Source organism: Strongylocentrotus purpuratus, unplaced genomic scaffold (genome assembly GCF_000002235.5).
Source record: "Strongylocentrotus purpuratus isolate Spur 01 unplaced genomic scaffold, Spur_5.0 spur5_scaffold_9, whole genome shotgun sequence".
Taxonomy (NCBI): domain Eukaryota; kingdom Metazoa; phylum Echinodermata; class Echinoidea; order Camarodonta; family Strongylocentrotidae; genus Strongylocentrotus; species Strongylocentrotus purpuratus.
In genome coordinates, this window is record NW_022145615.1 from 12,729,891 (window position 1) to 12,755,730 (window position 25,840).

At 38.8% G+C, this 25,840-nt stretch overlaps 1 protein-coding gene and 1 pseudogene across 2 annotated transcripts in view; both read left to right on the plus strand.

The window, feature by feature from the left end:
• Positions 1-1,073, plus strand: part of LOC105445352 (DNA-directed RNA polymerase III subunit RPC3-like) — a 23,365-nt gene extending 22,292 nt beyond the window's left edge. The window contains exon 10 of the mRNA XM_030976913.1: positions 1-1,073. This exon is cut by the window's left edge and continues 127 nt beyond it. The gene's annotated coding sequence lies outside the window, so the exon portion shown is untranslated.
• A 4,884-nt stretch (positions 1,074-5,957) lies between these two features.
• Positions 5,958-25,610, plus strand: LOC115920562 (annotated as a pseudogene). Its single transcript, XR_004062399.1, has 12 exons — positions 5,958-6,084; positions 9,387-9,601; positions 10,039-10,226; positions 11,073-11,281; positions 12,541-12,774; positions 13,744-13,856; positions 17,845-17,983; positions 18,196-18,391; positions 21,136-21,306; positions 21,794-22,064; positions 23,274-23,417; positions 25,359-25,610. The product of XR_004062399.1 is annotated as a translation elongation factor 2-like (transcript).
• Positions 25,611-25,840: the final 230 nt, after the last annotated feature.

Consider the following 25,840-nt stretch of genomic DNA (forward strand, 5'->3'; position numbering starts at 1 on the left):
GAGATGCAAGAGGAAGATTATAACAGGACATCATATGCGAACTCCTATGAATTCCACCATATACCAAGAAGCAATGGGAAGGTTATAACAGGACATCATATGTGAACTCCTATGAATCCCACCATATACCAAGAAGCAATGGGAAGGTTATAACAGGACATCATATGTGAACTCCTATGAATTCCACCATATACCAAGAAGCAATGGGAAGGTTATAACAGGACATCATATGTGAACTCCTATGAAGTGAATTCCTCGATATATCAAGATGCAAGAGGAAGAACATAAGGGCACGTTCACATATGCTGTGGCAAACGGCCCCAGTTTAACCACAGCAATTTTCGTGTATGAAATGAGTGAAAAGTGAGGATGGAAAAAGCTGCCACACACAACAAAGGTCCTATGCACACTAACTTATTTGAGTGGAATAAGAAATTTGAAGTGCAATACTTTTGATGACACTTATAAAACAGTGATTTCCAATTCTTTTTTCACATTAAAAACAGAGAAGTGATTTGGGAATGATTATAATATTTTTGTTTTAGATATCCAGTAAGGTCTGACCCAGGGCTCATTGCATAAAACTTACCATTGATGGCAAACTGGCCATCAATTTTTTAACTACCATGGCAACATCACTCAACAGCCGCTCAAATCAAGGCTCCCATGGAAGTTACCATCATTAGTAAGTTTTATGCAATGGGGTCTTTATTCAACATTATGCCCATATAAAAAAATACACTATAATACTTTGGGAAAGAGTGATGCAAGTATCATCTTGACAAATGAGTGTTTTTTAGACAAACTGTAAAAGTGAAAGGTTTAAGAGGTTCCAATCACCCTTTCCAAAAGAAATGTTCATACCGAAATGTATCTCCTAAAACCTTTACTAGACATTGAGATCTTAAAAGATAAAAGAGTGTTAATGCGATAACACACTTTACCACCTCTGTGTGGGTGGGTTATGAAAGAAATTGTGATAGGATTAGATTCAACATTATGTTAAACCTGATCTACAGGTAGGTCTCTGAGATGAACATCATAATAAACGATGTCATTCACAATGCAGTGAAGATTGATTCTGTGTATGTTTTGTATCTGTTTTGAAAAATATCAAAGCTATTGGTTTAAGTGAGGATTAGTTTGCTTTATCACTACCTGAAACAATTGAAATCGGTCTGGCGACAGAGAAAGTGAGAGGAAAAATTGAGAGGGATATAAAGAGAGATACAGAGAGAGAGAGAGAATCATATAAATAGAGAGAGAGAGAGAGAGAGAGAGAGAGAGAGAGAGGAGGGGGGGGGGGGAGAAAAAGAGGAATATAAAGAGAGTTAGAGAGAGATAGAAAGAGAGAGAGAGAGAGAGAGAGAGGAGAAAAAAATATAAATAGATTTATAATGAGAGAGTGAGGAGGGAGATGGGGGAGAGCAAATTTGTGAACAATTTTTTTTTTTTTTTTTGGGGGGGGGGGGGGGGGGGGAGGCGGCGGTTTTGTTGGCCTTCAGGGTTCGTTCTTTATTCTCCAATATTTTCTGAAAAGGTAGTAAAGGATAATAATATGGATATGGGGGAGGGGGGGGGGGGGGGGGGGGTAGTGAGCACATTTTTTTTTTGGCCCTCGAAAATTTGAAAATTTACACCCCCCCCCCTTGAGCTCCAGGGGGGGGGGGGCCATCCCCCCAAAAAGCTAAAAAAAAAAATGGTTTTTTCTAAGGCCCCCCCCCTGGATCCGCCACTGAGTCAGGTGACGTATCCACTAGACCCAGGGGCGTCGCTAGACCTTTTTCAGTGAGGGGGGAGGGGGGGGGGGGAGGCCACCAATTACCGACAAAATTAAATGTCCCAATATCTACAAATTTAACCCTATAAACCCTGGGCCGAAGGCTAAATTGTTTTTCCTATGGACTATCTATAGTACTTTCGTATGCGCAAATGATCATTTTCCTCGACGACATAAATATACGAATTATTTCGTCAACTTAGTCAACATCATAGCTATATATTTTAATGCAGGCGCGGAGCTAGGATCTCATTTTAGGGAGGGTCGGTTGTGAGCAAGCAAATCACTTAAAGAGCACGCGAAGCGCGCTCATTAGGGGAGTGTCGGTGTAAGGCCTCCCGCGCGAAGCGCGGAAGCTTAGACGTTTCCTTATTTTTCAGTACTATTATTAGGAAAAGAAGACGTCTTGTTGTACCGATCTCGACTGTTAATCCTTGTCTGAATGAAGTTCCCTCCCCCCCTCCTCCCGCGCAAAGCGCGAAAACTTTGACGTTTCATTAAATTATTATAAAAAGTAGAGGATTTGCTGTACCGTTCTCGATGTTAATCCTTATCTGAATTCAGTTCTCCCCTCCCGCGCGAATCGCGGAAGCTTTGACATTTTTTAAAATTATGAGAAAAAGCAGACGATCCGGTGTACTGATGTCGACTCTTAATCCTTATCTGAATTCATCTTACTCTTATCTGAATTCAGTTCTCCCCCTCCCGCGCGAAGCGCGGAAGTTATGGCATTTCATTAAATTATTAGAGAAAGTAGACGATTCGTTGAACAGTGCTGGACTCTTAATCCTTGTCTGAATTCAGTTTTTTCCCTCCCGCGCGAAGCGCGGAAGCTTTGACGTATCATTAAATTATGAGAAAAAGCAGACGATTCGGTGTCGGCCTACTGTTCTCGACTCTTAATCCTTATCTGAATTCAGTTTTCCTCCCTCCCGTGCTGAGCGCGGAAGTTTTGACGTTTCATTAAATTATTAGAGGAAGTAGACGATTCGCGATCGTGCTCGAGTCTTAATCCTTGTCTGAATGAAGTTTTCCCCTCCCGTGAGAAGCGCGGAAGTTTTAACGTTTCATTAAATTATTAGAGAAAGCAGACGATTCGTTGTACCGTTTTCGACTCTTAATCCTTGTCTGAATTCAGTTTCCCCCTTCCAGCGCGAAGGACGCAAAGCTTTGACGTTTCCTTAATTGATAGAGAAAGCAGACAATTCGTTGTACCGTTTTTGACTCTTAATAAACCCTCTTTGTCTGAATTCAGCTTCCCCCTCTTGCGCGTAGCGCGGAAGCTTTGACGTTTCCTTAAATTATGAGAGAAACTAGACGATTCGTTGTACCGTTCTCGACTCGTCAAAATTAAGTTTTCCCCTACCTCGCGAAGCGCGGAAATTTTGGCGTTTCGTCAAAATATAGAGAAGGAAGACGATTCGTTGTACCGTTGTTGGCTCTTAATCCTTGTTTGAATTTAGTTTCCCTGAAAATTTTAAACCTCTGATTTCTTTACCTGATATTATAGGAAAGTGAAACTTCGAGAAAATATAAGTATTGTAGTACTAGTTGCAGTCACTCTCGAAGTCGTCACAGCGGATAAAAAGTCACAGTCAATGTTTGCTGTATATGCAAATACTTTTATATTTTTTTTATATATACATTTTTAAAAATTTGACTTTATAATTCTATATTAAGTCCTACGTTTGTATCGCAAACAAATCACCAATAGCAATTGCGTGGTATAGTAATTTAAATGTTTTATAAGTAAATGGTTTGTCGTGAACTAGTCAAAGGCATGTATATAACTTCATTTGATGTATTTCCTTTGTGCCTACACTAAATTACCTGAACCTGAGTGCATTAATATGTTGTAAATTAAGATTGTAAAATGTGAAATATGAACAATAAAATGAAATTGAAAAGAAAAAAGAAAAAAGAAATCGCATCTGTTCTCCCCTTCTTTTCACCCTTTTCTTTTCTTCTTTTCTCTTCTTTCTTTCCCCTTCTCTCCTCTTTCCCTTCTTTTCCTTCTCTCTCTCTCTCTCTCTCTCTCTCTCTCTCTCTCTCTCTCTCTCTCTCTCTCTCTCTTTTGCGGGGGGGGGGGGGGGGGGGGGGGGGGCCGTTCGCCCCCCCCCCTGGATCCGCGCCTGGATGTTATGTGTATATGCGTGATCATGAGCGAACCCAAATCAAAGCACATGCCCATGCGATTGCGGATAAGGTTTCGGCCGACGCTCGCCCACTGAGTGGATTTCTCCAACAGATGAATGGCATACGCGGGCAAGCGTTGGTTACACCTTTGTTTACATAAGGCAAATTCTATTGCTTGTTTTTTCTTCGGTGTATTTTGATAGAGTCATGAAATCATTGAAATTGATATTACCAAATTAAAAAGTGCCACTGTCTTTTCCCCAACAGATTTTTTTTTTTCCACATGGAAAGAATAAATGTTCATAATCATAATGTTTCCTCCACTCCGGGGCCGGGAAGGGGGGGGGGGGGCCCGGGGGGGGGGGGGGGGGGGGGGGGTGGGGGGGGGGGGGGAGGGTGCTCACATATTCAGACTTACGGGCCCATGTGCCGCTCTAACGGTAATTTTGTTCACAAAAACACACCTAAATTGGGTCCCCGGTATTTTTTAAAAAAAAAAATATCACTAATAATTATTATGGGTTTTGCATGGCGAACCCCGAAAGTTGTGAAAATCCCTAACGGACGGTCCACTTTCTGACAAAAGTAACATAAATTATTTAATATACTCATTATGTAGGCCTAATTCTATAAACTAGGTTATAAAGTGAATTGGAATTATATGAGTTTAGCTGCTATTTCGTTTTTAGTGTCGAAAATAACGGATCAACTGCGACATGCATACAACAACGACATCATCTCACAATTTTGACGTCTGTGTGACACGAATGTTGAGCAATGTTATATTCTATCATATTTTGTAAAGGTACCATGTCCAGGGGCGGATATAGGGGGGGGGGGCAGGCGCGGATCCACGGGCCGTTTTTACCGCCCGGCCCCCTAGCCCCGTCAAAACGGTACAAAAATAGGATACTAACGTAATTTTACCTTTAAAAAAAAAAGAAAAAAAAGTGGCCCCCCCAAAAAAATGCCCCCCCCCCCCCCCACGAAATTAGTGGTCCTCCTCTACAGCATCCCCCGCTTAGTCACCGACCGGCTGAGTCGGCGAAAAAAAAAATCCCTCAAAACTGGACCCAAGCAAAAAAAAATGCTCTTACACCCCCCCCCCCCCCCCCCGCTTATTCGCCGTTCACCGGCTGGCTGATTCGCCGCTAAATATTTTCTCAAGATTTGGCCCCCCCCCCCCTCTTCTTGCCGCCGCTGGATCCGCCACTGGGGGGGGGGGGGTGTTCGGTCGGTTCCCCCCCCCCCCCCATCAAAGAAGATTGTCCCATTTCCCAAAATGATTACGTAATTTCCTCTCTATTCAGCTAACTTTAGGTCTTCTTGTTTATTTTCTAATACTTTTCCTTCATATCTTGAGGAGTATAGGGGCTTCAATTTTATTTTTGCTGTTAAAAACTTTTTTTTTATTTTTTATTTTTTATTTCATACAACTTTTTCACTCACTGTTGACCATTCTATTTTAATATGAACCCCTTTCCAGTCTACGTTCTTTTACCAAATTAAAAAGTGTCACAATTTTCTTCCCAAAGTGTTTTTTTTTTCTTCTTTTTTCTCACATATATATATATATACATATACTAGAATAAATGTTCATAACTGTATATACTCGGTCACTTTCTGGCAAAAGCAACATAAATTATTTATAATTATTTCATTTGTATAAACTAGGTCATCAAATATTTTGAATTGGAATGATATAAGTCTGTTATTTTGTTTTATTGTCGAAAAATTATTACGATCAATTAAATGCGACATATACAACAACAAAGGATATTGCGACAACAAAGGATATTGCGACATCATCTCGCGGTTATGACGTCTGTGTGTCACGGAAGTTGCGCAATCTTATACTTGTCACTTGTCGTTTTTGTCATCTATTTTGTGAATTAATAACGGTCTATGTATTGTGTAGTACGTTAATGAAAAGATACTAGAGTCAATTTACACATCGCACTCCCACACACGTACGTACGTAGGCTACCAAACAGTTCACGTGTACTGTACGCATGTACTGTACTGTATATCTCGCTCGCCCCGTGACGTGCCCGTTCATATATGAACAACGCGCACTCGCTACGTTGCACCCTTTTCAGTTACCGGCGTAAACCGAGTAACATTTTTGTAGACATCTGGTGGGAGAAACAGAGCAAATATCCAAAATGGTAAGTTCCATCGATACAAAATCTTTAAAAATCTATAGTATTTATATACCTAAGATGAGGACTAGACTGTAAATTCTTCGTTTGCGACAGAAGAAATGATGAAATATTCGTTTTTAATTTACTACGTCGACTCTGAATTGTGAAGTGAATGATTGAATGAATGAACGTGTACAGTATAGTATGTGGGATAATGTCGTCGACATGTATGCAGCTGGTAATATGTACAATGACATGTAGATCTATGATGTAATGCCAGTGTCCATTTTGATGACAAATCATTTTAGATTTGTTGTCTTTCTATGATCTTAACGTTGCTCTTTACATTTATGATGCCCCCAAAATGGGTTCTATTGAAATGGGGTGAAGAAGGATGTTTATATTCTGAGACGATCTGCATAGAGTAAAGGAGGGGGTAATCAGGGCGCTAGTGTAGTTCCGTATCCATTTTTTAGCAGTTTAATATCCATTCTTAGCAAAGGAATTTTTAGCCCAATTGTTTACTAATTTTAATCATAATCATATAGAGTAAAGGAGCCCGTTTTCGGCCACTTAAGACAAAATCCTATTTTTAGGACTCTTTACTTCCTATTTATTATCATTTCTTGTTCAAATCATGAAGCAAATATTATTATTATTTAAACAAAAAAAAGAATCCAGAAAAAAATCACGAATTGCCATGACAATATTCATTTCAATTTTCACTGTTTTGGAGCCAGTTATCGGCCGAGCGTTTCAGTTTACGGCCGCATGTACAAAGTCAATAGGAAGCGCTCGCGCGCGCCGTGCGTTTCCGCGCTGATGTACAGCACAAGCGGGCGGAGCAGGTATCCCACGCCGGAGCTCCCTGGTGCTCGCCTGGCCGAAGACAGGCACAGCGGTGATCGGAAGTTGGAATCTGAATTAGACAGAGATATCGTGTGTGCGTCGCGGTGTGCGGCTGCATTGACAGAGATGCCAACTAGTACGGATTTCCCGTAATTTCTACGGGAAATCGGCCGATTACGGGCGGTACGATTTCATACCATAAATTCCGGATTTTGCCGATTTTGCCGATTTTCAAAATTAGCACTTTAAGGTTTAGCACGTTTAAGGTTTAGCACGTACTTTTGACTATTGCAGCGCAGCCATCCTTGAATCCATGCATAGAAATCCCACATGGCTTCCGATTGGACAATTTGTTATCTAGCACACCCCTTTCAGTGCATACATGTGCATACAACATGTGCTTCGCGAGCGGGGGCCGGGTGAAATACCTCTCTTGGCCGCGCCGCTACCGCCCGCCCATGCCCAGCGCCAGGCCTCGCTACGTTAGCGCCGTGTACACTGTCGGATTTCTCACAGGCTGTCACAGCGTTCGTCGATTTTCGTCGACAATCTGAACTCATGTTGGTTGGATTTAGATATCAATCATCATGTCTTCCACAACTAAGAAGCGTGGCAAGAAGTTACAGACTTTTAAAGAAGAATACAGTAAGAAATGGAAATGCATCGTGTAACACCAACTAATGAACAGGTAGACTATGTTACTTTTATTTAACTTGTTGTGCTATCGCGCTTGCCTGCGGGAGCTGCGCCTGCCAGCGTGCAGAAAAATTTGCGTCGCGCAGAAAATTACGGATTTTGTCTCCAAATTACGGAATTTTAGCCTTATGATTACGGATTTGTGCTCTGAAAGGTTGGCATCCCTGCATTGATTTAATACATGCGATGAGATACTTTTGAGCTTGCGACTAGCACAAAATCGGGCTCTAAATCTGAAAATACTTGAAATAAAGCTCATTTTATGGTACCCATATTTCTTACAGACACGCGTAAGATACTCGATTTTTCAGATTTGGGTAGCGGGACCGGCGATTACATCGCTAAAATATGATATTTTAGGATATATTTTTCATTGCAAATGTGGTTCTTCAGTGACACTGGCATGGTATGGTATGTGTGGGATATGTGTTATGCTATTATGCGATGTATTTTATAGTGATTTTACCTTGCATCCAACCAATCGGCCGAAAACTGGAGCTGGCCGATTACCGGCTCCTTTACTCTATTGCATTTTCCACCTGAATTTGGATTACATCCGACATCGGGAAACCTTCGTTTAGGGCGTCGATGTAGACGTCGTCGCTCAGTACCGTCTCTACGCCTTAGTCCTGCACCTCACACTGAAGCTATCAGTCCAAAATTATGCAGACTTCTTGTATGCGCGATACCATAAACCATACAAGAAGTCTGACGGACACCGCAACGCACGCACGATATCTCTGTCTAATTCAGATTCCAATTTCCGATCAATGCAGAGCTAGTTTTCGACAGGGCGAACAACCGGGGAGCTCCGGCGTGGGATACCTGCTCTGCCCGCTATAGATCAAATTTTCCGTCTCTTTCGTTCGTTAAGCCTCTTATTTGGGTAGGGTCGGCTCTCTCTTTAGAGACAGAAACGGACTATACCGGCAAATGTGTAGGTGAGGTGTGTAAATCAATACACCAAACTTGCAAAACTTATCCCCAAATTACTCCTTTCACAGCATGCATATCCGCTGCTTTTTATATTGTAAATTAGGTATAGGTATCTCGTTCCACTTACCAACTTGACTGAAATAATCCGTTTAATGGTCCATTTTTAGGAAATTAAGGGTCAAAGTCGACATCCATGATAAAACTCTTGCAGCGGTGGTGTAAACTCTCGCTGCGCATGACGTCATCTAAATCTCATCCCTTCTTGTCTACGCCAAAGGCAAAATGATTATAACTGAAAAACTGTGCACAAGCTATTTTATGTAATCATGATTAACCATGCCTGACCTAGCCAATTAGGGCTAGGTGATGATATTAAATATGATGTTGATGTCACCTAGTCTTAATTGGCACCCGCACCCCTGCGTAAAGAGGGATGTAAACAAATCTTTCACGTGTTCCTAACGATTGAACTAAAAATGTGATTAACATTCCAAAACTATGACCTCTGGCTGTCTTGAAGCCAAAGTGCACTGATATACATTTGTAGTTTGCGTCATTATTTATTTCTGTTCCGAATTCAAAGTTACGTCATTTTGTTTTGTTTTTGCCAGTCCACCAGATATCTCTCTGTATGTTGTAAGGTCAGGGTGAAAGCACCATGGCCATGCTGAAACTGCCAAGACAATGGAAAGGAAAATTAAAATTGCCATGGTGACTCTTATTTTCATGTAATATTTGTGTGAAAACCCCCTCCCTTACTCAAGACCAATATTCAGAGGTCAGTTGATTTGTGAACTTTCAACTGAACTTTTTCCCCCTATTTTATGACTGCCTTCTTTTATTAGGTGAACTTCACTACAGATCAGATCCGTGCGATCATGGACAAGAAGACGAACATCAGGAACATGTCTGTCATCGCTCATGTCGACCATGGCAAGTCTACCCTGACCGACTCCTTGGTGAGCAAGGCCGGTATCATTGCTCAATCCAAGGCAGGAGAGGCACGCTTCACCGACACCAGGAAAGATGAGCAGGAGCGCTGTATTACCATCAAGTCGACGTAAGTATCAACATGTAGCTGTAGCAGGGATTCTCTTTTTGTGTCCTGAGACTCCTGACCCTATTCAACATTTTTGGCCAATACTGCAAACAAAAAGGTTCTTTACCCTCACCTTATATTTAAGAATCGAATCGAGGGCCTATCCCTGCATTTTTTTCTAAAATTGAGCGATAGATTTTGATCGCTGATCAATGAAATAATGATGAGGAGATTGAATGACAATGAGAAAAAAAATGTGTGCCCACAAACTTGGGAGCAACACCCCTAAAACGCCCTTCTGTTCCTGGTCTGAAGGAGATGGGAGCTAGGTACCTTAATGTGAGGCCATTACTTTCATCGGCTCATGTGAGTGTAAGCTCCGCGGAACTCTTGTTGATATTGCTGGCCATCAATTATCAAATGCTGAAAATGTCTCCTTTTTTTGTCTTTTTCTTCAGAGCCATCTCCATGTACTACGAGCTGAGTGACAAGGACATGACATTCATCGAACAGGAAAAGGACGTGAACGAGCGTGGTTTCTTGATCAACCTCATCGATTCCCCAGGCCATGTTGACTTTTCGTCTGAGGTGACAGCTGCTCTGCGTGTAACTGATGGAGCTTTGGTTGTTGTGGATTGTGTCAGTGGTAAGGAATTTGGGAAACTTGTCAGTTTTGTAGATTAGGTTTAGTATTTATTTTTATGCCTCTGCTACAAAGTAGCCGGAGGCATTATGTTTTCGGGCTGTCCGTCCGTCCGTACGTACGTCTGTATGTCCGTACGTCTGTATTTCCGTACTTCCCGTTCTCGTGATCGCGTATCTCAAGAACAAATTGATGGATTCCCGCCAAATTTGGGTCATGTATGTATTTTGCAGAGCCAATGAACTGATTAGATTTTGGGGTCGCAAGATCCAAGGTCAAAGGTCACAGGACTCATTATGTGTGTAAAAATAGCTTGTGATCGTGTTATCTCAAGAACCCATTGATGGATTCCAGCCAAACTTGGATCATGTATGTACCTTGCAGAGCCAATGAACTGATTAGATTTTGGGGTAACAACGTCAAATATCAAGGTCACAGGGCTCATTAAGTATGCAAAAATAGCTCGCTATTGTTTTCGCTTGTAAAATTGCTCCATGGCGGAGGCATCATTTTCGACTGCGCGCGGTTGAAGGTCCATCTAGTTTTAAATTTATTTTATTTCTGATATTTACAGAGGGTAGCACATATCACCAAAAATTCCATAAGGCCCTTTTTGGTAAGAATAAAACAAATACCAGCAGCAAAAAGAAATATGTAAATTAAATTTTCAATTTAAATAGAAAATACATAAAAAAAAAAATCACTAGTAGAAATCTTGAATTTTTTTCAAATAAGAAATGTTCCAAATTTAGCAGTTCTATTAAATACGGACAAGTCATTATGGTTTCCAGTTTTGCTCAAGTAGTGCCAGTGCATTCCACAAGAGTTTTGTCTGTTTTCCACATGTAGGTGTCTGTGTGCAGACAGAGACTGTCCTCCGACAAGCCATTGCTGAGCGCATCAAGCCAGTTGTGTTCATGAACAAGATGGACCGTGCTCTTCTGGAGCTTCAGCTGGAGATGGAAGATCTCTACCAAACCTTCCAGAGGATCGTTGAGAGTATCAATGTGATTGTTGCCACCTATGCTGACGAGGATGGACCTATGGGTAACATCCAGGTTGGTATAAGTTGATCTAAGCAATGCATCATGAAAAAAGAATGAAAAGAAGAGTAGAAAACAACAACTAAAGGACTGGAAATTTTAACCCTATGTTAACTTGGGGGGGGGGGTCAACTTGACCCCCTCCCCTGTAGAAATTTTGCGACTACTACGAAACCGCGGCAGATATAAAAAAAAATCCTTTCATGACTTTTTGCTTTCAAGTCTTACGCATCTTTTAAAACAATTTTTTCGAAAATCGGACATATAGTTACAAAGTCGCATGAACTTTTTTCTTTGCATGTCAGCCCAAAATCGCTCATTTTTGTGATTTGTGTACAAAACATATGGAAATGTCATTTTTCCTAAAAAGAGATAAAACATTGGTTATTTAGTCTTGTTTGAAGTTTAGGTGTTTGTTTTGGGGTCAAAATAGTTGAATTGTAGTTATTAATGAAATAAAACAACAAAAACAATAAAATACATAAGTTTAAAAAACAGTGAAATACATTAGAAATTATCAAAACAAGAGATAACATAAGGAATAACCTGGCTCTTTCAATTTTTGTGTTTTATTATTATTCCAAATGGTCTAACAAATATATGTAGTGAAAAAGAATGCTTAAATATGAATAATCTATGATTTATGGGCAAAAATGTAAATTTTATGACCTTATTTGCATAAATTACCAGAAATATGCAAATGAGTGAATTTTTCAAAAAATGAAATTACCATAGTATTCAATACACTTCACTTGACATGTATGCAAATCGACCCCCCCCCCCCCCCCCCCCCCCCCATTAAAAACCTGGTCTGAAATAGCCCAGTTAAAAGAGGGTTAAAGACCATCTGCTTTGTTCCGCAACGATATTGCAGGTTGCCATATGTTTGTACTGGGTTGGTACGTGACTAGAAAATGCTGAATGTGTTTCTGTAACGTAATCGTTTAACACATTACATGTACCCATTTTCTTCAATTGGGCATAAAATGAAAGCTTATAAAGAGGTCACACCATCAAACCCTTGCACATTTTTTTGCATTGTATTAATTAACCTTTGATTAATTATGTTAGGATAAGGATGATCAGAGGAGAAGCAAATTCTTTTCTGCTACATTCTGTGTAGAAGTACTATACAAAATATCCGGATCCTTATGCATACCTTCAGAAACTTTCTATTTTTTTCTTGTGAAGGTTGACACTTTGATGTTCCCTGCCCTTAACAAAATATACTATGGTTTATTCAATTTTCAATGGCTTGTTTGCTTATGTAACAGGTTGCACCATCAAGGGGAACCGTTGGATTTGGATCTGGGCTCCATGGCTGGGCGTTCACACTGAAGCAGTTTGCTGAGATCTACGCTTCCAAGTTTAAGATCGAGCCAGCCAAGCTCATGAAGAGACTCTGGGGTGACCAATTCTTCAACCCCAAAGAGAAGAAATGGAACAAGACTGGAGGTGAAGGCTATGTTCGTGGTTTCAACCAGTTTGTCTTGGACCCTATCTACAAGGTACGGTTGAGGGCTTAAAAAATGATATATTCCTTTCAAAAACATGAGACTTCTTAGCTGGATGAATTTCATCAGTGTAATTTGGAGACATAAATCCAAACCTAATCCATTTTTCAATTTTAGATACTGAAGAGTTCTAGATTCAAGATTTGTTGTCTTATGAGAATAAACACGAAACAAGAGAGGGAAAAAAAACCTGGAAGGGAGATAATGTAGTAATAATGAAGTATGTTGCCAAATTTAGATTTCTTTGTTCACAACAGTCTTGTCATTGGCAGCACCAGTACGCATGCGTGTACACAGAGCTGCCAACCATTCCGTTTTTACCAGAATTACTCTTGTTTGTTTTTGTTTTTTTTACGTAACGCACGTCAAACAACTGCCCTAAAATGGTGATTTGATCACAAATTCAACAGAAAACTAAATTTAAAACATACTTGAAAAGAAAAATATTCTCAAAAAGAATGAAATGCCAATAATACCAAAATAACCACCAAAAAAAATTCCTGCTTGTATGGAAAAAAACAGCACGATGAATGAACATTTCTGCATTAGAATTGTGTCGCGCGTGGTTGTAAGTTTCGATTTTATGAATTTATGAATTCCTTTTTTTGCTTGAAATTCTTTTTTTTTTGCCATCATGATTCCTTTTTTTGGTCGCACAAGGTTGGCAGCTCTGTGTACATGAGTGCCTAATGGCAGATACAGATAAATGTAGAGACTGCGCACGGTATCCACTAATAGATGTAATAAGGTATTGCCAAATCCATTTTCCTTCAATGAGATGCCTAGATTCTGTATTCCTTGAATGCCAGTCTGTGAAGAAGTCAATGTTGAGCAGGATATTTTCACCAACTTTGTATTATAAGGATATTACAGGGGCAGATAAATAGAGGAGGTTGGGAGCTTTTTGCATGACCTCATTACGGTTGTTTCATACGTGAAATGTGTTTTGTTTTGTACATGTAGATGTTTGATGCAGTCATGAACTTCAAGAAGCCCGAGACTGAAAACTGCTTGAGAAGCTGAAGGTGCATCTCAAAACTGAGGAAAAAGATCTCGAGGGCAAGCCTCTTATCAAGGTCAGTTGTAGCCATTTCTTCCTCATGTTACAGGCCTGATAAAAACCAGATTTAAATCGGTTTTTTTCTCTTCTTTTTTCTTCCAATTTTTTTTTTTTCTCCCTTTCTTCCTGATTTTATCCTGGTTTTCCCCAATTTTAACCTTATTTTCTCTATTTTCCCCCCATTTTCCCCCCAATTTTCTTACTCAAAAGGGGGGGGGGGGGGGGGGGGGGAGATGTGGTTGAGGGGGAAAAAAACCGACCTATATTTTTTTTTAGTGCTCACTATCACCCCTGATGTTAATAATAGTGAAGCAACATAGGTGCAAGATAGGTATCATAGGGACCTCCATGTTTTTTGATGCTGTCAAGGTTCACAATCTAAGGTCTAGGGCTGTGTTTTAAAAGTGTTTTTCCGAGTATGTAGGTCAAAGCTCATTAAATAAGCGAATCTGGTTTCCGATCCATAACTTTAGTATTATTTTTACATATTTGAGGCTTACACCCAGTAAATAAGATTGATTGATCGATCTGTATTGAAAAACAAGTCAGAAAAAATCTTGGAACCGGCGCACAGTGGGCCAGGGAGGAACCAAAGTGCGCCAAAACTCATTTTTGGTGATTTTTTTTTTTCCAAATTTGTTCTTGCCCAGTTGAAAGGTAATACTTTGAGGAATACCTCAGTAAAATATTTTCAATCCGATATGCACAATAAGGATATACATTTACTCTTTCAAACAGCAAAATCCTACAGTTTTAGTGCAAAAGTAACTTATTTTATAAATCTTTCAATATAACATGAAGTTCTTAAGTTATTGATATGATATAGGGAGTGTCGTGGTCGAGTGGTTTAAGGCGCTTGACTGTAGATACGAAGGTCGAGGGTTCGAATCCCGACACGGCACTAATATCCTTTGGCAAGATATTTACCTGCACTTGCTACTCTCCACCCAGGTGTTAAATGGGTACCCGGTAGGATGCGAACGTTCATGTGGTTGAACGAGCAAGTGTGCGCCTGTAAAATGGCGACTGGCTGGAATGCTCCCCAGGGAGTGGAAAATGTGCACACATTGTGTGCGGGTAAGCCTGAATCCGATGACCGGGGTAATAATATATCTGTAAAGCGCTTAGGCACATCGTTGGATCGGTGAATTGAGCGCTATATAAAAAACCGGATTATTATTAAATTGCTCTCACATATTTGTGATAGTTCATTTCGTTGCATGAGTGGGTTAAAATTAATATAAACACAATCTTCATGATATATTGTAAGGTAATTCACTGAAAAATGGACTTATTATCCATTTTTTTATAAATCCAGAGGAAATGTTTAGATTTCCAGGGAGTTCCGCTAAAATTTTAATACCACCATTTTGTCTGATGTCTAAGCTTTAATTTGCTACCAAATGTGGCTGCCCGATCTTGCCCGTTATGTTAGAGCCGATTTCCCTTGTCACATTGCCCTGAAAAATGTTTGTTTTTTGGGTCTTATGGGTCACTCATGGGCTCAGTGAGAGTGAATGGCAGTGGTATCCCTACGTAAATGCTATCCTGTCAGAGCTTAGATTTGTTGTTGTTAATTAGTATATTTGATGGATTTTCTGTTTTCATTTGAATGAAGAATAAGGAAGCAACATTTTCCAGTCGCTGATTTCTTTTTATATCCTCATATTCACCTATTTGGTAGAGATTTAAGACGAGTTTACTGCTTGGGAAACGAGGTTAAATCATGCACGTATGGATAGGCGGATACATTATCTTGTCATCAGATAAGGTACAGGAGCAGTTTTGTAAAACGAATAGGCCTAGAACTATGATAGTACTTATCATATATGTGTATGACTGCCTCAAAAAAGGATACGGTACCAGTTAAACATTTTATGTTGTAAAATATCAAACTTGAACAAGATCGTACAAGCGCGCTTCCTCTATAATATTTTGACAACGTCTAGTGATAGAACGAAATATTCATCCGCGAGTGATGCGGCTCTTGCACGAACGTTCGTGAAGCGAGCAGAATCGGGAGGTAAGACCAGGCCGCTGCTCTAGGCGTGGCTTGCTTGTGATGGAATGTATGTGCGCTAGTTATATGTTTATCGGCAATTGCGAGAGAATGAAAGTGATGTTACCAGCTAAGAAAAACAACTAACAAAGACTTACTCCTGACTACCGGTGTCAGAATTGGTAGATCGCACAATTAATGCACAGCATGAAAGAAGATAAAGGATCTTCAGGGCCAAGGAAGGCGAAAGACATGGGAAATAGGAAGAAGAAACCATCAGGAGATCGCTGTATGGTAATGAACTGTGCGTGGGTACGGTCCTTACCAGACAGCTACTGTACTCACTCCGAGCCTGGGCCGATTTCAACACCAAAACAAAAATTATATGATGAAAATATCAACTAATAGCACATCGTTGGCATGTATATGTCATAATTTTTAAAAGGGGAATTGATATTAATACTATGGAACATTAGGAGAAGGTAAAGAATTGCACAAAGAATTATGATTTATTAGACTTTTCAGCCTTTGAAACAAAAATAAGCAGAAAATCGTATCTCTCTGCACATGCCTTCAATGGAACATCCGGGTATGTGAATATACTCTGTCCCGGACGTGATGTCATATATAGTGGACCAGCGCCGTGAATGATTTTCTATGCAAAGAGAGGCAGATGTTTTCGACATTTCAATCAAGGATTTCGAGTAGCCAGTATTTTTTTGTGATATACTATGTAATTGAAAAACTTATAAATAACATAAATAACATATGCTTGCCGTAGGTACCAAATTAAGGGACATTTATTTGCTTAGAATATAAGCTTTAAAAATAGAATTCCTGTGTCCGAAACTAGACTTTTAGCTTTTATACCATTGGATTTTCGGATTTATAGTTAAACATGAATATTCTAAAAGTGGGATCACGTCATAGAATCAGTAAGTATGCAATAATTGATAAATTTGTAGCTAAAAAATTGCATGCTGCGTGTTTATGCTTAGTTGGGTCGTTTGTATTTTCAAACCAGAATGAGCAAAGCGGTATGGGGATATTTTATAAACAACTCATGTCCTATGTAATTATCAAACTTGCGTGCCTTGCGAGGCCCTCGCGTATCGATGAATGAACTGACCTACATTCATTCGTTTGTTTCTTGACGTTGGTTACTAGGCAACACGCTGTGGTAGTTAACGTTTATTAGACCATTATAATGTTCAGTGTATTTGTGGCTGCTTTTAACTCTTGAAATAAAGGCTCTTCGTGATTCAAATATTCAACAATTATTCTGAAATAATAATGGTATTGTGAAATCCTACCAAAATTCGTTATTTCTCATGATCCAAGAGCATTTTTTCAGCAAACAATGCCTGGTTGGCTAAGCCTACCAAGCCCTCGCTTTCTAGTCTGGTGAACAACCATCATGTGCAGTACGTGCGAACTTGTGGAATCAAGTCAGTCAATCAGCAATTTCCATTTATTACAAATAAAAAATAAAAAAAATCCTCGTACATCTCTCTCTCTCACATTAACACACATTTTTATTTATGTGTTAAGGATAGACTATACATACAAGAATCTTGTGTTTTATGAGACTACGGACTCCCGACTGCGGTACATTACCGCGTGACATTACCGTGAGAGTACCGCGTGAACCATTTGAGTGGCGGTACTCAATAAGTTCCCGCGGTAATTTGATCACGCGCGTTACATGGCGGTAGGCTGTCAACTTTATTCCAAGCAATACTGTAAGTTCGATTTCCGAGTATGTAGGTCAAAGGTGAAAGGTCGTAGCTCATTAAATATGCAAAAACACCTAATTATGTATTACCCATCGAGGGGATGCTACGCTTTGCGTTAACTTGTTGTGATTTTATGCTTGGATATATTATTTGCTACCAGATCGAAACATCTTGGAATTTCCAGATAATTATCATTACCATTAATGATTATTACTAAACATGTTTTTTTCAAGCCCCCTAAATCAATACCTGAATTTGTTTTGATATAGGTCATCATGCGCAACTGGCTGCCAGCTGGTGAAACTATGCTCCAGATGATCACTATCCATCTGCCGTCACCCGCCACTGCCCAGAAGTACCGTATGGAGATGCTCTACGAAGGACCTCTTGATGATCCTGTAGCTATGGGTACATTTTCTCTTCTAACTTTTTCAAATAAAATGTCTGGGATGTTTATCCAAGGACTTGAATAGTGTATTTGCTTAGCAAACATGTTCATGTTCATTTCCAAAGCCAGAATTGAAGTAAGTGCAAAAAAATTGTTGTCATTAGGTTTCATACTTTTGTTAAATTTTGAAGGAGCAATGGGATCAACTATTTCAGTGATTATTTTCTTACAGGAATCAAGACCTGTGACCCCAAGGCTCCTCTCTGTATGTACGTCTCCAAGATGGTGCCGACCACAGACAAAGGTCGCTTCTTCGCTTTCGGTCGTGTCTTTTCTGGCACCATCGGCACTGGCCAGAAATGTCGCATCATGGGACCCAACTTCATACCAGGCAAGAAGGAGGACTTGTACCTAAAGAACATCCAGCGGTAGGTCAAAAATCTCCCTCTGCCAATTTGAAAGGCTAGAATTAAAATTCCATCTTCTTGGAAACCCCCCCAAATTTTTTTGTTGCATGTAAACTGGAAGAAAATGTGCTGAAATCTTACATTTTGCATTGATGGTATGTTTTGTCATTAACCTGGCAACAAATTTTAGAACCAGATAAGATTAAATCATGTAAAAAGGGATTAAAACATCTTTTCTTACATTTAAAGGTACTGTCCCATTTGCAGGCCAAAAAAATGAAAAAGTTAAATTCCAACTGCATGTGAAAGATAATACTAATTTAAAACTTCCCTAAAAAAGGTGGGGCTTGAAAATGTCTTCAAGTGGGAAAATAACGACTATTAGTTGTCAAATCGACTTTAGGGCTATAGAGCCCAAAAGTAATAGTCTTGATTTTCAGACAATTGTACCGAATGGTCATACGTTTTATGCTGCGCAAAGATTCAATCAGTTTAATCTTGGCCATCACAAGAAGTGGATTATGGATGTAGGCAAATCCTTTACAGCTCATTAGGTGGTCTGTCGATGACAGATCACCTATTGTTTTCGTCAGAATTTTCTTTCTTTATTATTACTATTATTATTATTATTATTTATTTTTATTTCTCCCCTATTTTTGTTCATCGGTTAACTCAAGATCGGTTGTGTTAATTTCTTTCAATTTTGACACAGTCATTGGTCATTGTCATGAGACGTGACAGTAACCTTTTCAAGGTCATCAGGTCATCGTGACGTCATTCAGGCGCCATTTTGTGAAATGACATTATCCATCATATCTTCATGATGCATCAGCAAAGGTCATTCATATTCATATCACATATATTTCAGGTCAAGGGTCAACAGGTCATGTCATCAAAGGTCACATAGAGGTCACGACGCGCGCGTACGCGTGCGTCAAAATTTAAAAATGCTCAAAATCCTTAAACTATTAAAGGAGAGTACGAATCAGGTCATTTTAAGCATTTCAAAATTTTCCGTCCATACGTGTCCCCCGCGCGCGTTGCGCGCGCTCACAACGCGCGGAAAAGGTCAAATTCAATTTTTTTACATGATTTAGATTCCTCTTACCGTAAATGACAATTTACATTAATTTCAGTAACCCTTGACCTTTCATAAGGCCATGAGCGCGCGTCAAAGTTCAAAATCTGCGCATGCTGCTATGGGCAATATAATGCAAATTAGATCAAAAACATCCCATTTTAAAAATCAAAATACCTCTTCAGAAAGTCAATTGACCCCAACTTTTATATCATGGTTCGAAAAAGCATGAGTTGGAGATATGATTTCATGTGTCATTTGACCCTCAATTAACTCATGACGTCATCATAATGGCCTCCAAACTCATAATTTTAATTTGCATATTATGACGTCAGCAGATTTTTGGAAAATTGATTGTATCTCTGTAAATATTAATCAATTTTCTTTCAAATTTTGATATGTTCTACCTGAGAATATTCTCTACAAATGCAGTTCCCACAAAATTTCATTTTGACAAAGTATCATGGCGTTTTTTTGCGATTAAAGGAGGCATGTCAATTTTTCACATTTTGCGTGTATTCTCTATGGGACATGACTTTTTCTCAAAACTGGATTCTACATTCTCGTCTTTCGCAAGCAATATCTCCGTCGTTTTATCTTTGTTTACGCTGAGCTTTGAGTATGTTGTAGCTGAGAAAATAAGCTATCACAAATGTGTCCTTTATTTTTCGATCAGATGCCGGGATCATGCTCATATTTCACTTACAAAGTGGGATTTGATAATTCCATTTTCCGTTTACGTGTAATCTCTATGGGAAATGTTTTGGTATATTGGTAACGCACTTGACTTCCGACCTCGAGGTCCCTGGTTCGAGTCCGGGCGTCTCCAACAATTTTTTTCTTCACTTTTTTTTCTTTTTGACCTTTCACTCTACCATCTCCTTTAAATATTAAAACACGTACAATCGCAAATAATGTAATAAAAACCATATTTACTTTATTATTACCCTATTATCACTAGATCCATTACTTTTGGCGTGTAATCCTTATGGGAGATGACTTTTTCTCAAATCTGGATTCTACATTCTTGTCTTTTGCGAGCAATATCGCCGTTATTTCGGCTTGGTTTTTGTTGATTTTTGAGTATGTTGTAGCTGAGACTATACGCTATCTAAATGTTCTCTAATTTTGTTCAGTCTGATGTCATCGTGGTCTGTTGATGATAATCATCAACATCATCATGATCATCATGATCATCATCATCGTCATTACCATTACTATCAAGATCATCATCATCATGATCATCATGATCATCATTGTTTACATGTCTATATAACTTCTCCCTTTCTCAATATAGTAAATATTATAATCTCTCATAAGACTTGAAGACAGACCACCTAATTCGTCCCCATGACGATTTAAATTTCTAGTATTATGTATGTTACTACCAAAGAAGAAAAAAGCCTGTCAGTCACTCAATAGTGTCTGACAGTGAAGTCTAGCAAGTAAACGGGTTTCCTTGCATAATTTAAATATTAGGACAGCACTAACATTTAAATTTCACAAATAGGACATGCATGACATATTCATAATTCCTGCAAAGTTCTACAGAATTTGAGGTTGTCTGCAAAAGGGACATAGTATCTTTAAAAAACGTGATATTTGTTCATATAGTAGTGGCAAGTGGCAACTATGGTTACTGTTATTTTTATATGAATTAAATCTCTTTGTTTCTATTGTGTAACAGGACTATTCTCATGATGGGTCGCTACCAAGAGGCTATTGAAGATGTACCATGCGGTAACATCTGTGGTCTGGTTGGCGTTGATCAGTTCTTAGTGAAGACCGGAACCATCACCACCTATGAATATGCCCAAACATCAAGGTATGACACGTTTTCTAGATCCTTGAAATTAGTGTCCCAACACTTAAAGAAAATCCTGTACATTCACATCATAGTGCGCAAAAAAATTGATTAAAGCTGCTAAAGTTCCTTAATCAAAGTGTTGGTTAAAAGAGAGAGTAGAAAAAATGTGTTTGAAGACAAATATGGATTTTTTTTTTTTTGTACGCAGAAAACCTAAATTTTGTATTCTTTCATCAATATTCGACTTCTAACACTTTTGTTTTGAAAATCCTTGCAGAAATGTGTCTTAAATGACATCCTCCTTCACCTTATGATAAATTTAAGCAAAATTTTGCCATCAAATTTTGGGGCTCACAACATTTTAGAGGGGCTTTAATGATCCCTCACCCGTCTGTAGGGATAAGCTTTCAATTAAAAAAGCCCAGTTTAGAATGGGGTTGAACTACATTTCATACAAGTAACAAGATACATGTGAAAATTCACATTCACTCTGGGGGAAATGGTCAGAGAATGCTAGAGAAAATGTCAGTTTTTAAAGATTTGATGTACTGATTGCATTTATCTTGTGCAATGTTTGACAGACCATGAAGTTCTCTGTGAGTCCTGTGGTACGTGTAGCTGTGGAGGCGAAGGATCCCTCTCAGTTGCCCAAGCTTGTCGAAGGACTGAAGCGTCTGGCCAAGTCTGACCCTATGGTACAGTGTACCATTGAAGAGTCTGGAGAGCACATCGTGGCTGGAGCTGGCGAGCTTCATCTTGAGATCTGCCTCAAGGATCTGGAGGAAGATCATGCTGGTATTCCTCTCAAGGTAACAACCACTCTGCTTTATTTCTTCTTTATTCCCTATATCTCCCATAGCACACCTTGTTTTGTGTTAGTCTAAAATACCTGTCTGCTTTATATCTCCTTCATTTACTACGTCTCCCATAGCTAAGTCTTTTTGTTGAAGGAGTCTGTAATTTAATTTCAGTTACAAATACAAGTTCTTTTTCCCGTTCACAACCCTGATAAGATGGCACGAGCGATAATTTTGGGATGCGATGACATTTTATCACATGGTTTCGAAAATTGTTGACATGAAATACGTAAGAATCATGCATACTGTTACAGAGTCACATTTCCTTGTGTGACCCCTTTGGCAGCCCCAAAATTTTTAAATGTTTAGAGTACAACATGTGTAGAAAACTGTAATTTTCTTTTTCCTTTAGTGAATCATTATTTCTGAATGTAATTTGCATAAATTTTGATAAATAATGAAAATAAGTTACTGGTCAGGTCCATGCATAAGTTTGAAGCTTCATGCAAAATTTTGCTGCGATATATGTTATATGTTCCTTTGCCTTTGGGGATAGGCATGGCCGCCCCCCCCCCCTCCATCCCCACCTCCTTCTGACGCTAAAACCTGTCCAATCCTTGTAGTGTTAGATACAACATTTTATAATTTTGATAATATATCTCTAAAGCACTTAGACACATCCTTGTATCGATTTTTTGAGCCCTACGTAATAGGGGAATATTTTTATTATCATTATACATTCCTATATACAAATAAAAAGATTTTTTAAACCTATGTGTTCAAGGTAAAGACCAGTTTTGAAAATGCCCCCCCCCCCTCTCAAAAAATGAAATGAAAGCTCTTGTTACCAATCATGTGAAAGAATGTTTTGACTAAACGTGATCATACAAATTTTGCTGAGAAACCGCCTACTAATTGATATATTTGGTAAATTATTATATCTATTTGGACCTGATAGATATAACACATGTATTGCGCACGTGTGGGGGTAGTCCCATATACATCTTTCTGTGTACAGTGCTTGTAACTTTATCAAGACTGGGTCAAATTTCTTATCATTTTGACGATTCCAGAACCTTGCAGTACACACCAATACACACCAATACCAATACAATGCTAGATGATCAACCTTTTCTGATCGACTCCTCAACGTTTCTTTCACAATGCAATCGCATGACCATAACTGGTCTTTATCTTTAACCATCCTCCTTTCTTTGGCAGAAATCCGACCCAGTCGTGTCTTACCGTGAAGGTGTCACTGCGGAATCAGACCGAATGTGTCTATCCAAGTCACCCAACAAGCACAATCGTCTCTTCATGAGAGCAGCACCATTGCCAGACGGCCTGGCCGAAGATATTGACAATGTAAGTATTATACAATACCGCTGTTGTATATCATCCTGAATATTTTTTAGTCCAAGAGTGAACAATGGTTTTTATCTCGCCTGCGTAGTGAATATTTTAGGCAATAGTACCCTCTTTAAAAAAGTACTGTACCTATCCAGTTTTGCTGTTTCAGATTTTCAGTTCGAGAAGTTTTGAAAATGTGCCATATGTTGTCAAATTGTAAGGGGAAAATATATTTCAGTTCATTCTATAAAATATATTAGTTTATCTGTAGCTGGGTGTAATAATAATAAAATAATAATAATACATTTATAGAGCGCAGAAACTACCCAACATTAAGTACATATCGTCCAGGGGTGACAAAACCTTGTATCTCAATTTTTTTAGATTTTGATTTTTTTGCATAATTTTGTACCTAATTTACCACCTGATAAATCCATGGAACGCCTCCTGTCTCGGTTTTTCACAAATTCCACACAAACACCCTTAAACTAAACCTCGTAACATAAGATACGTTATTCCTTCTTCTTGTAACTCACACACGGCCTAACAGTATCGAAGTTAGTGTATTCAAATCCTCGTAACTTATTCAACCAAATCCTCGTAACTCATTCAGAGTTGAAAGTAAGAACTTGTATCTCAATTTGAATAAAAACTAAAAACTCGTATCTCAATGTAGATAAAAGCAAAAACCTTGTAACTCACTTTCAAATATAAAAACAATTATTTTACTGTATTTCAACAATGACATTAAAAGTTGGATAAATATTCCAGTTTTAAAAAGAAAGGACGGTGTCACAGCACTAAATTTTTTGAGACAGGAATTTTTTTTTGCTCTCCTAAAAATTCATGATTTTTGAGATACAAGGTTTTGTCACCCCACCGACGATATTCTACTGCGCTACAAGAGCTCCTGATATGCTTAGATTTTCAGTTAATTGAAATGATGTGCTTTCAGTATTTATTTAAAGATTTTCACAGATGGGGATTTCCTGAAGAGACCATTTGCTTTAAAAAAAAGTGAATGTCCCGAGTGTTTTTTTGTGTGTGATTGCGATCATAAATTACCAATTGCAATTATGATTGTGAATGCACAAGTAACCTAAATGTTATAGAAGGAAACCACTCATATTAATTTATCAGTCATTAGGGGCCCCGGTTGAAAGGAAAACCATCTCGACTTTGGCCTAGTGCCCAGTGACTGTAATGTATAATGGTACAATGCATTAGAATTTGACGAGCATACTTTTTTAATTGTAAGTAGCGACTAGTCATATTTTTGGAAATGTGAATGAAGACTGAAATCTGTAATATGAAAGGGAAATCCACCCCAAATAGACAACTACTCTAAACAAAAGCAGAACAATTAGAGAAGCAAACTGATGAAAGTTTCAATTAAATCTGACTTAATATAAGAAAGTCATTATTTTTAAAAGTTGTAATCACTATACGTATGGGCACTTCAAATTAGATTAAGCGGTAGTGTCTTTCTTTCCCATCTATTCCAATGTATCAAATGACTAAAATTAATATTTTTCTAGATACAGGGCTCAGGAGGGTCTATTCTTATAGAGGACCTATAGTAATGTAATCTACAATATATTTTAAGTAGTACACCAAGGAGAGAAGGAACTAACAAAAAAAAAAAAATAAGTGATATTTTTGTAGACGGTAAATGGTAGAGTTACCCTCATCCTACGTCACACAATCCACTAACCAAACTACCAATTTGAGATTCGCATAGACTTTTAGTGATCTCTCATATTTCAAGCATTCATAATTCCTTACTATTGGTCTATTTGTTTCTGTTATTTTTTCTGCTTTCATACAAATCATCATATTATGAGGGTAGGATTTGCCTTTAATGGTAGTTACAGTCAGAATGTAGTGGAACCAATCTCAAATAAAAAGTTCTTTTTGTATCACATGTTACCTTTTCCAATATTATTTGCTTTACAGGGAGAAGTCAGTTCCAAGCAAGATTTCAAACTCCGTAGCCGTTATTTGATTGACAAATATAACTTTGAGGCCCAAGAATCCCGTAAGATCTGGTGCTTTGGCCAGAGGGAACCGGTCCCAACTTGTTGGTCGACTGTGCCAAGGGAGTGCAGTACCCTGAACGAGATCAAAGACAGCGTCATTGCAGGATTCCAGTGGGCTTCGAAGGAGGTCAGTGAAAGCCATTTTATCTCTTGACCACATTTAATGTTCTATTCTTGGGAGAGCAGTGAGGGGAAGAATAGCGAGGGAAAGAGCAATGGAAGGATCATGAAGGAGGCAAGGGGGAGCCTGGGAGGAGGAGGAAGGATAAGGGACAGAGGGGGGAAGGGTGAGGGATGAAGGTTATATAGAGTACCGAAGCTGTGACATCATAAAAATCTATTTTGGGAATTTCTTAATTTTTTCTTATTTTCCGAAAGAGCATAAAAATAATGGCTTAA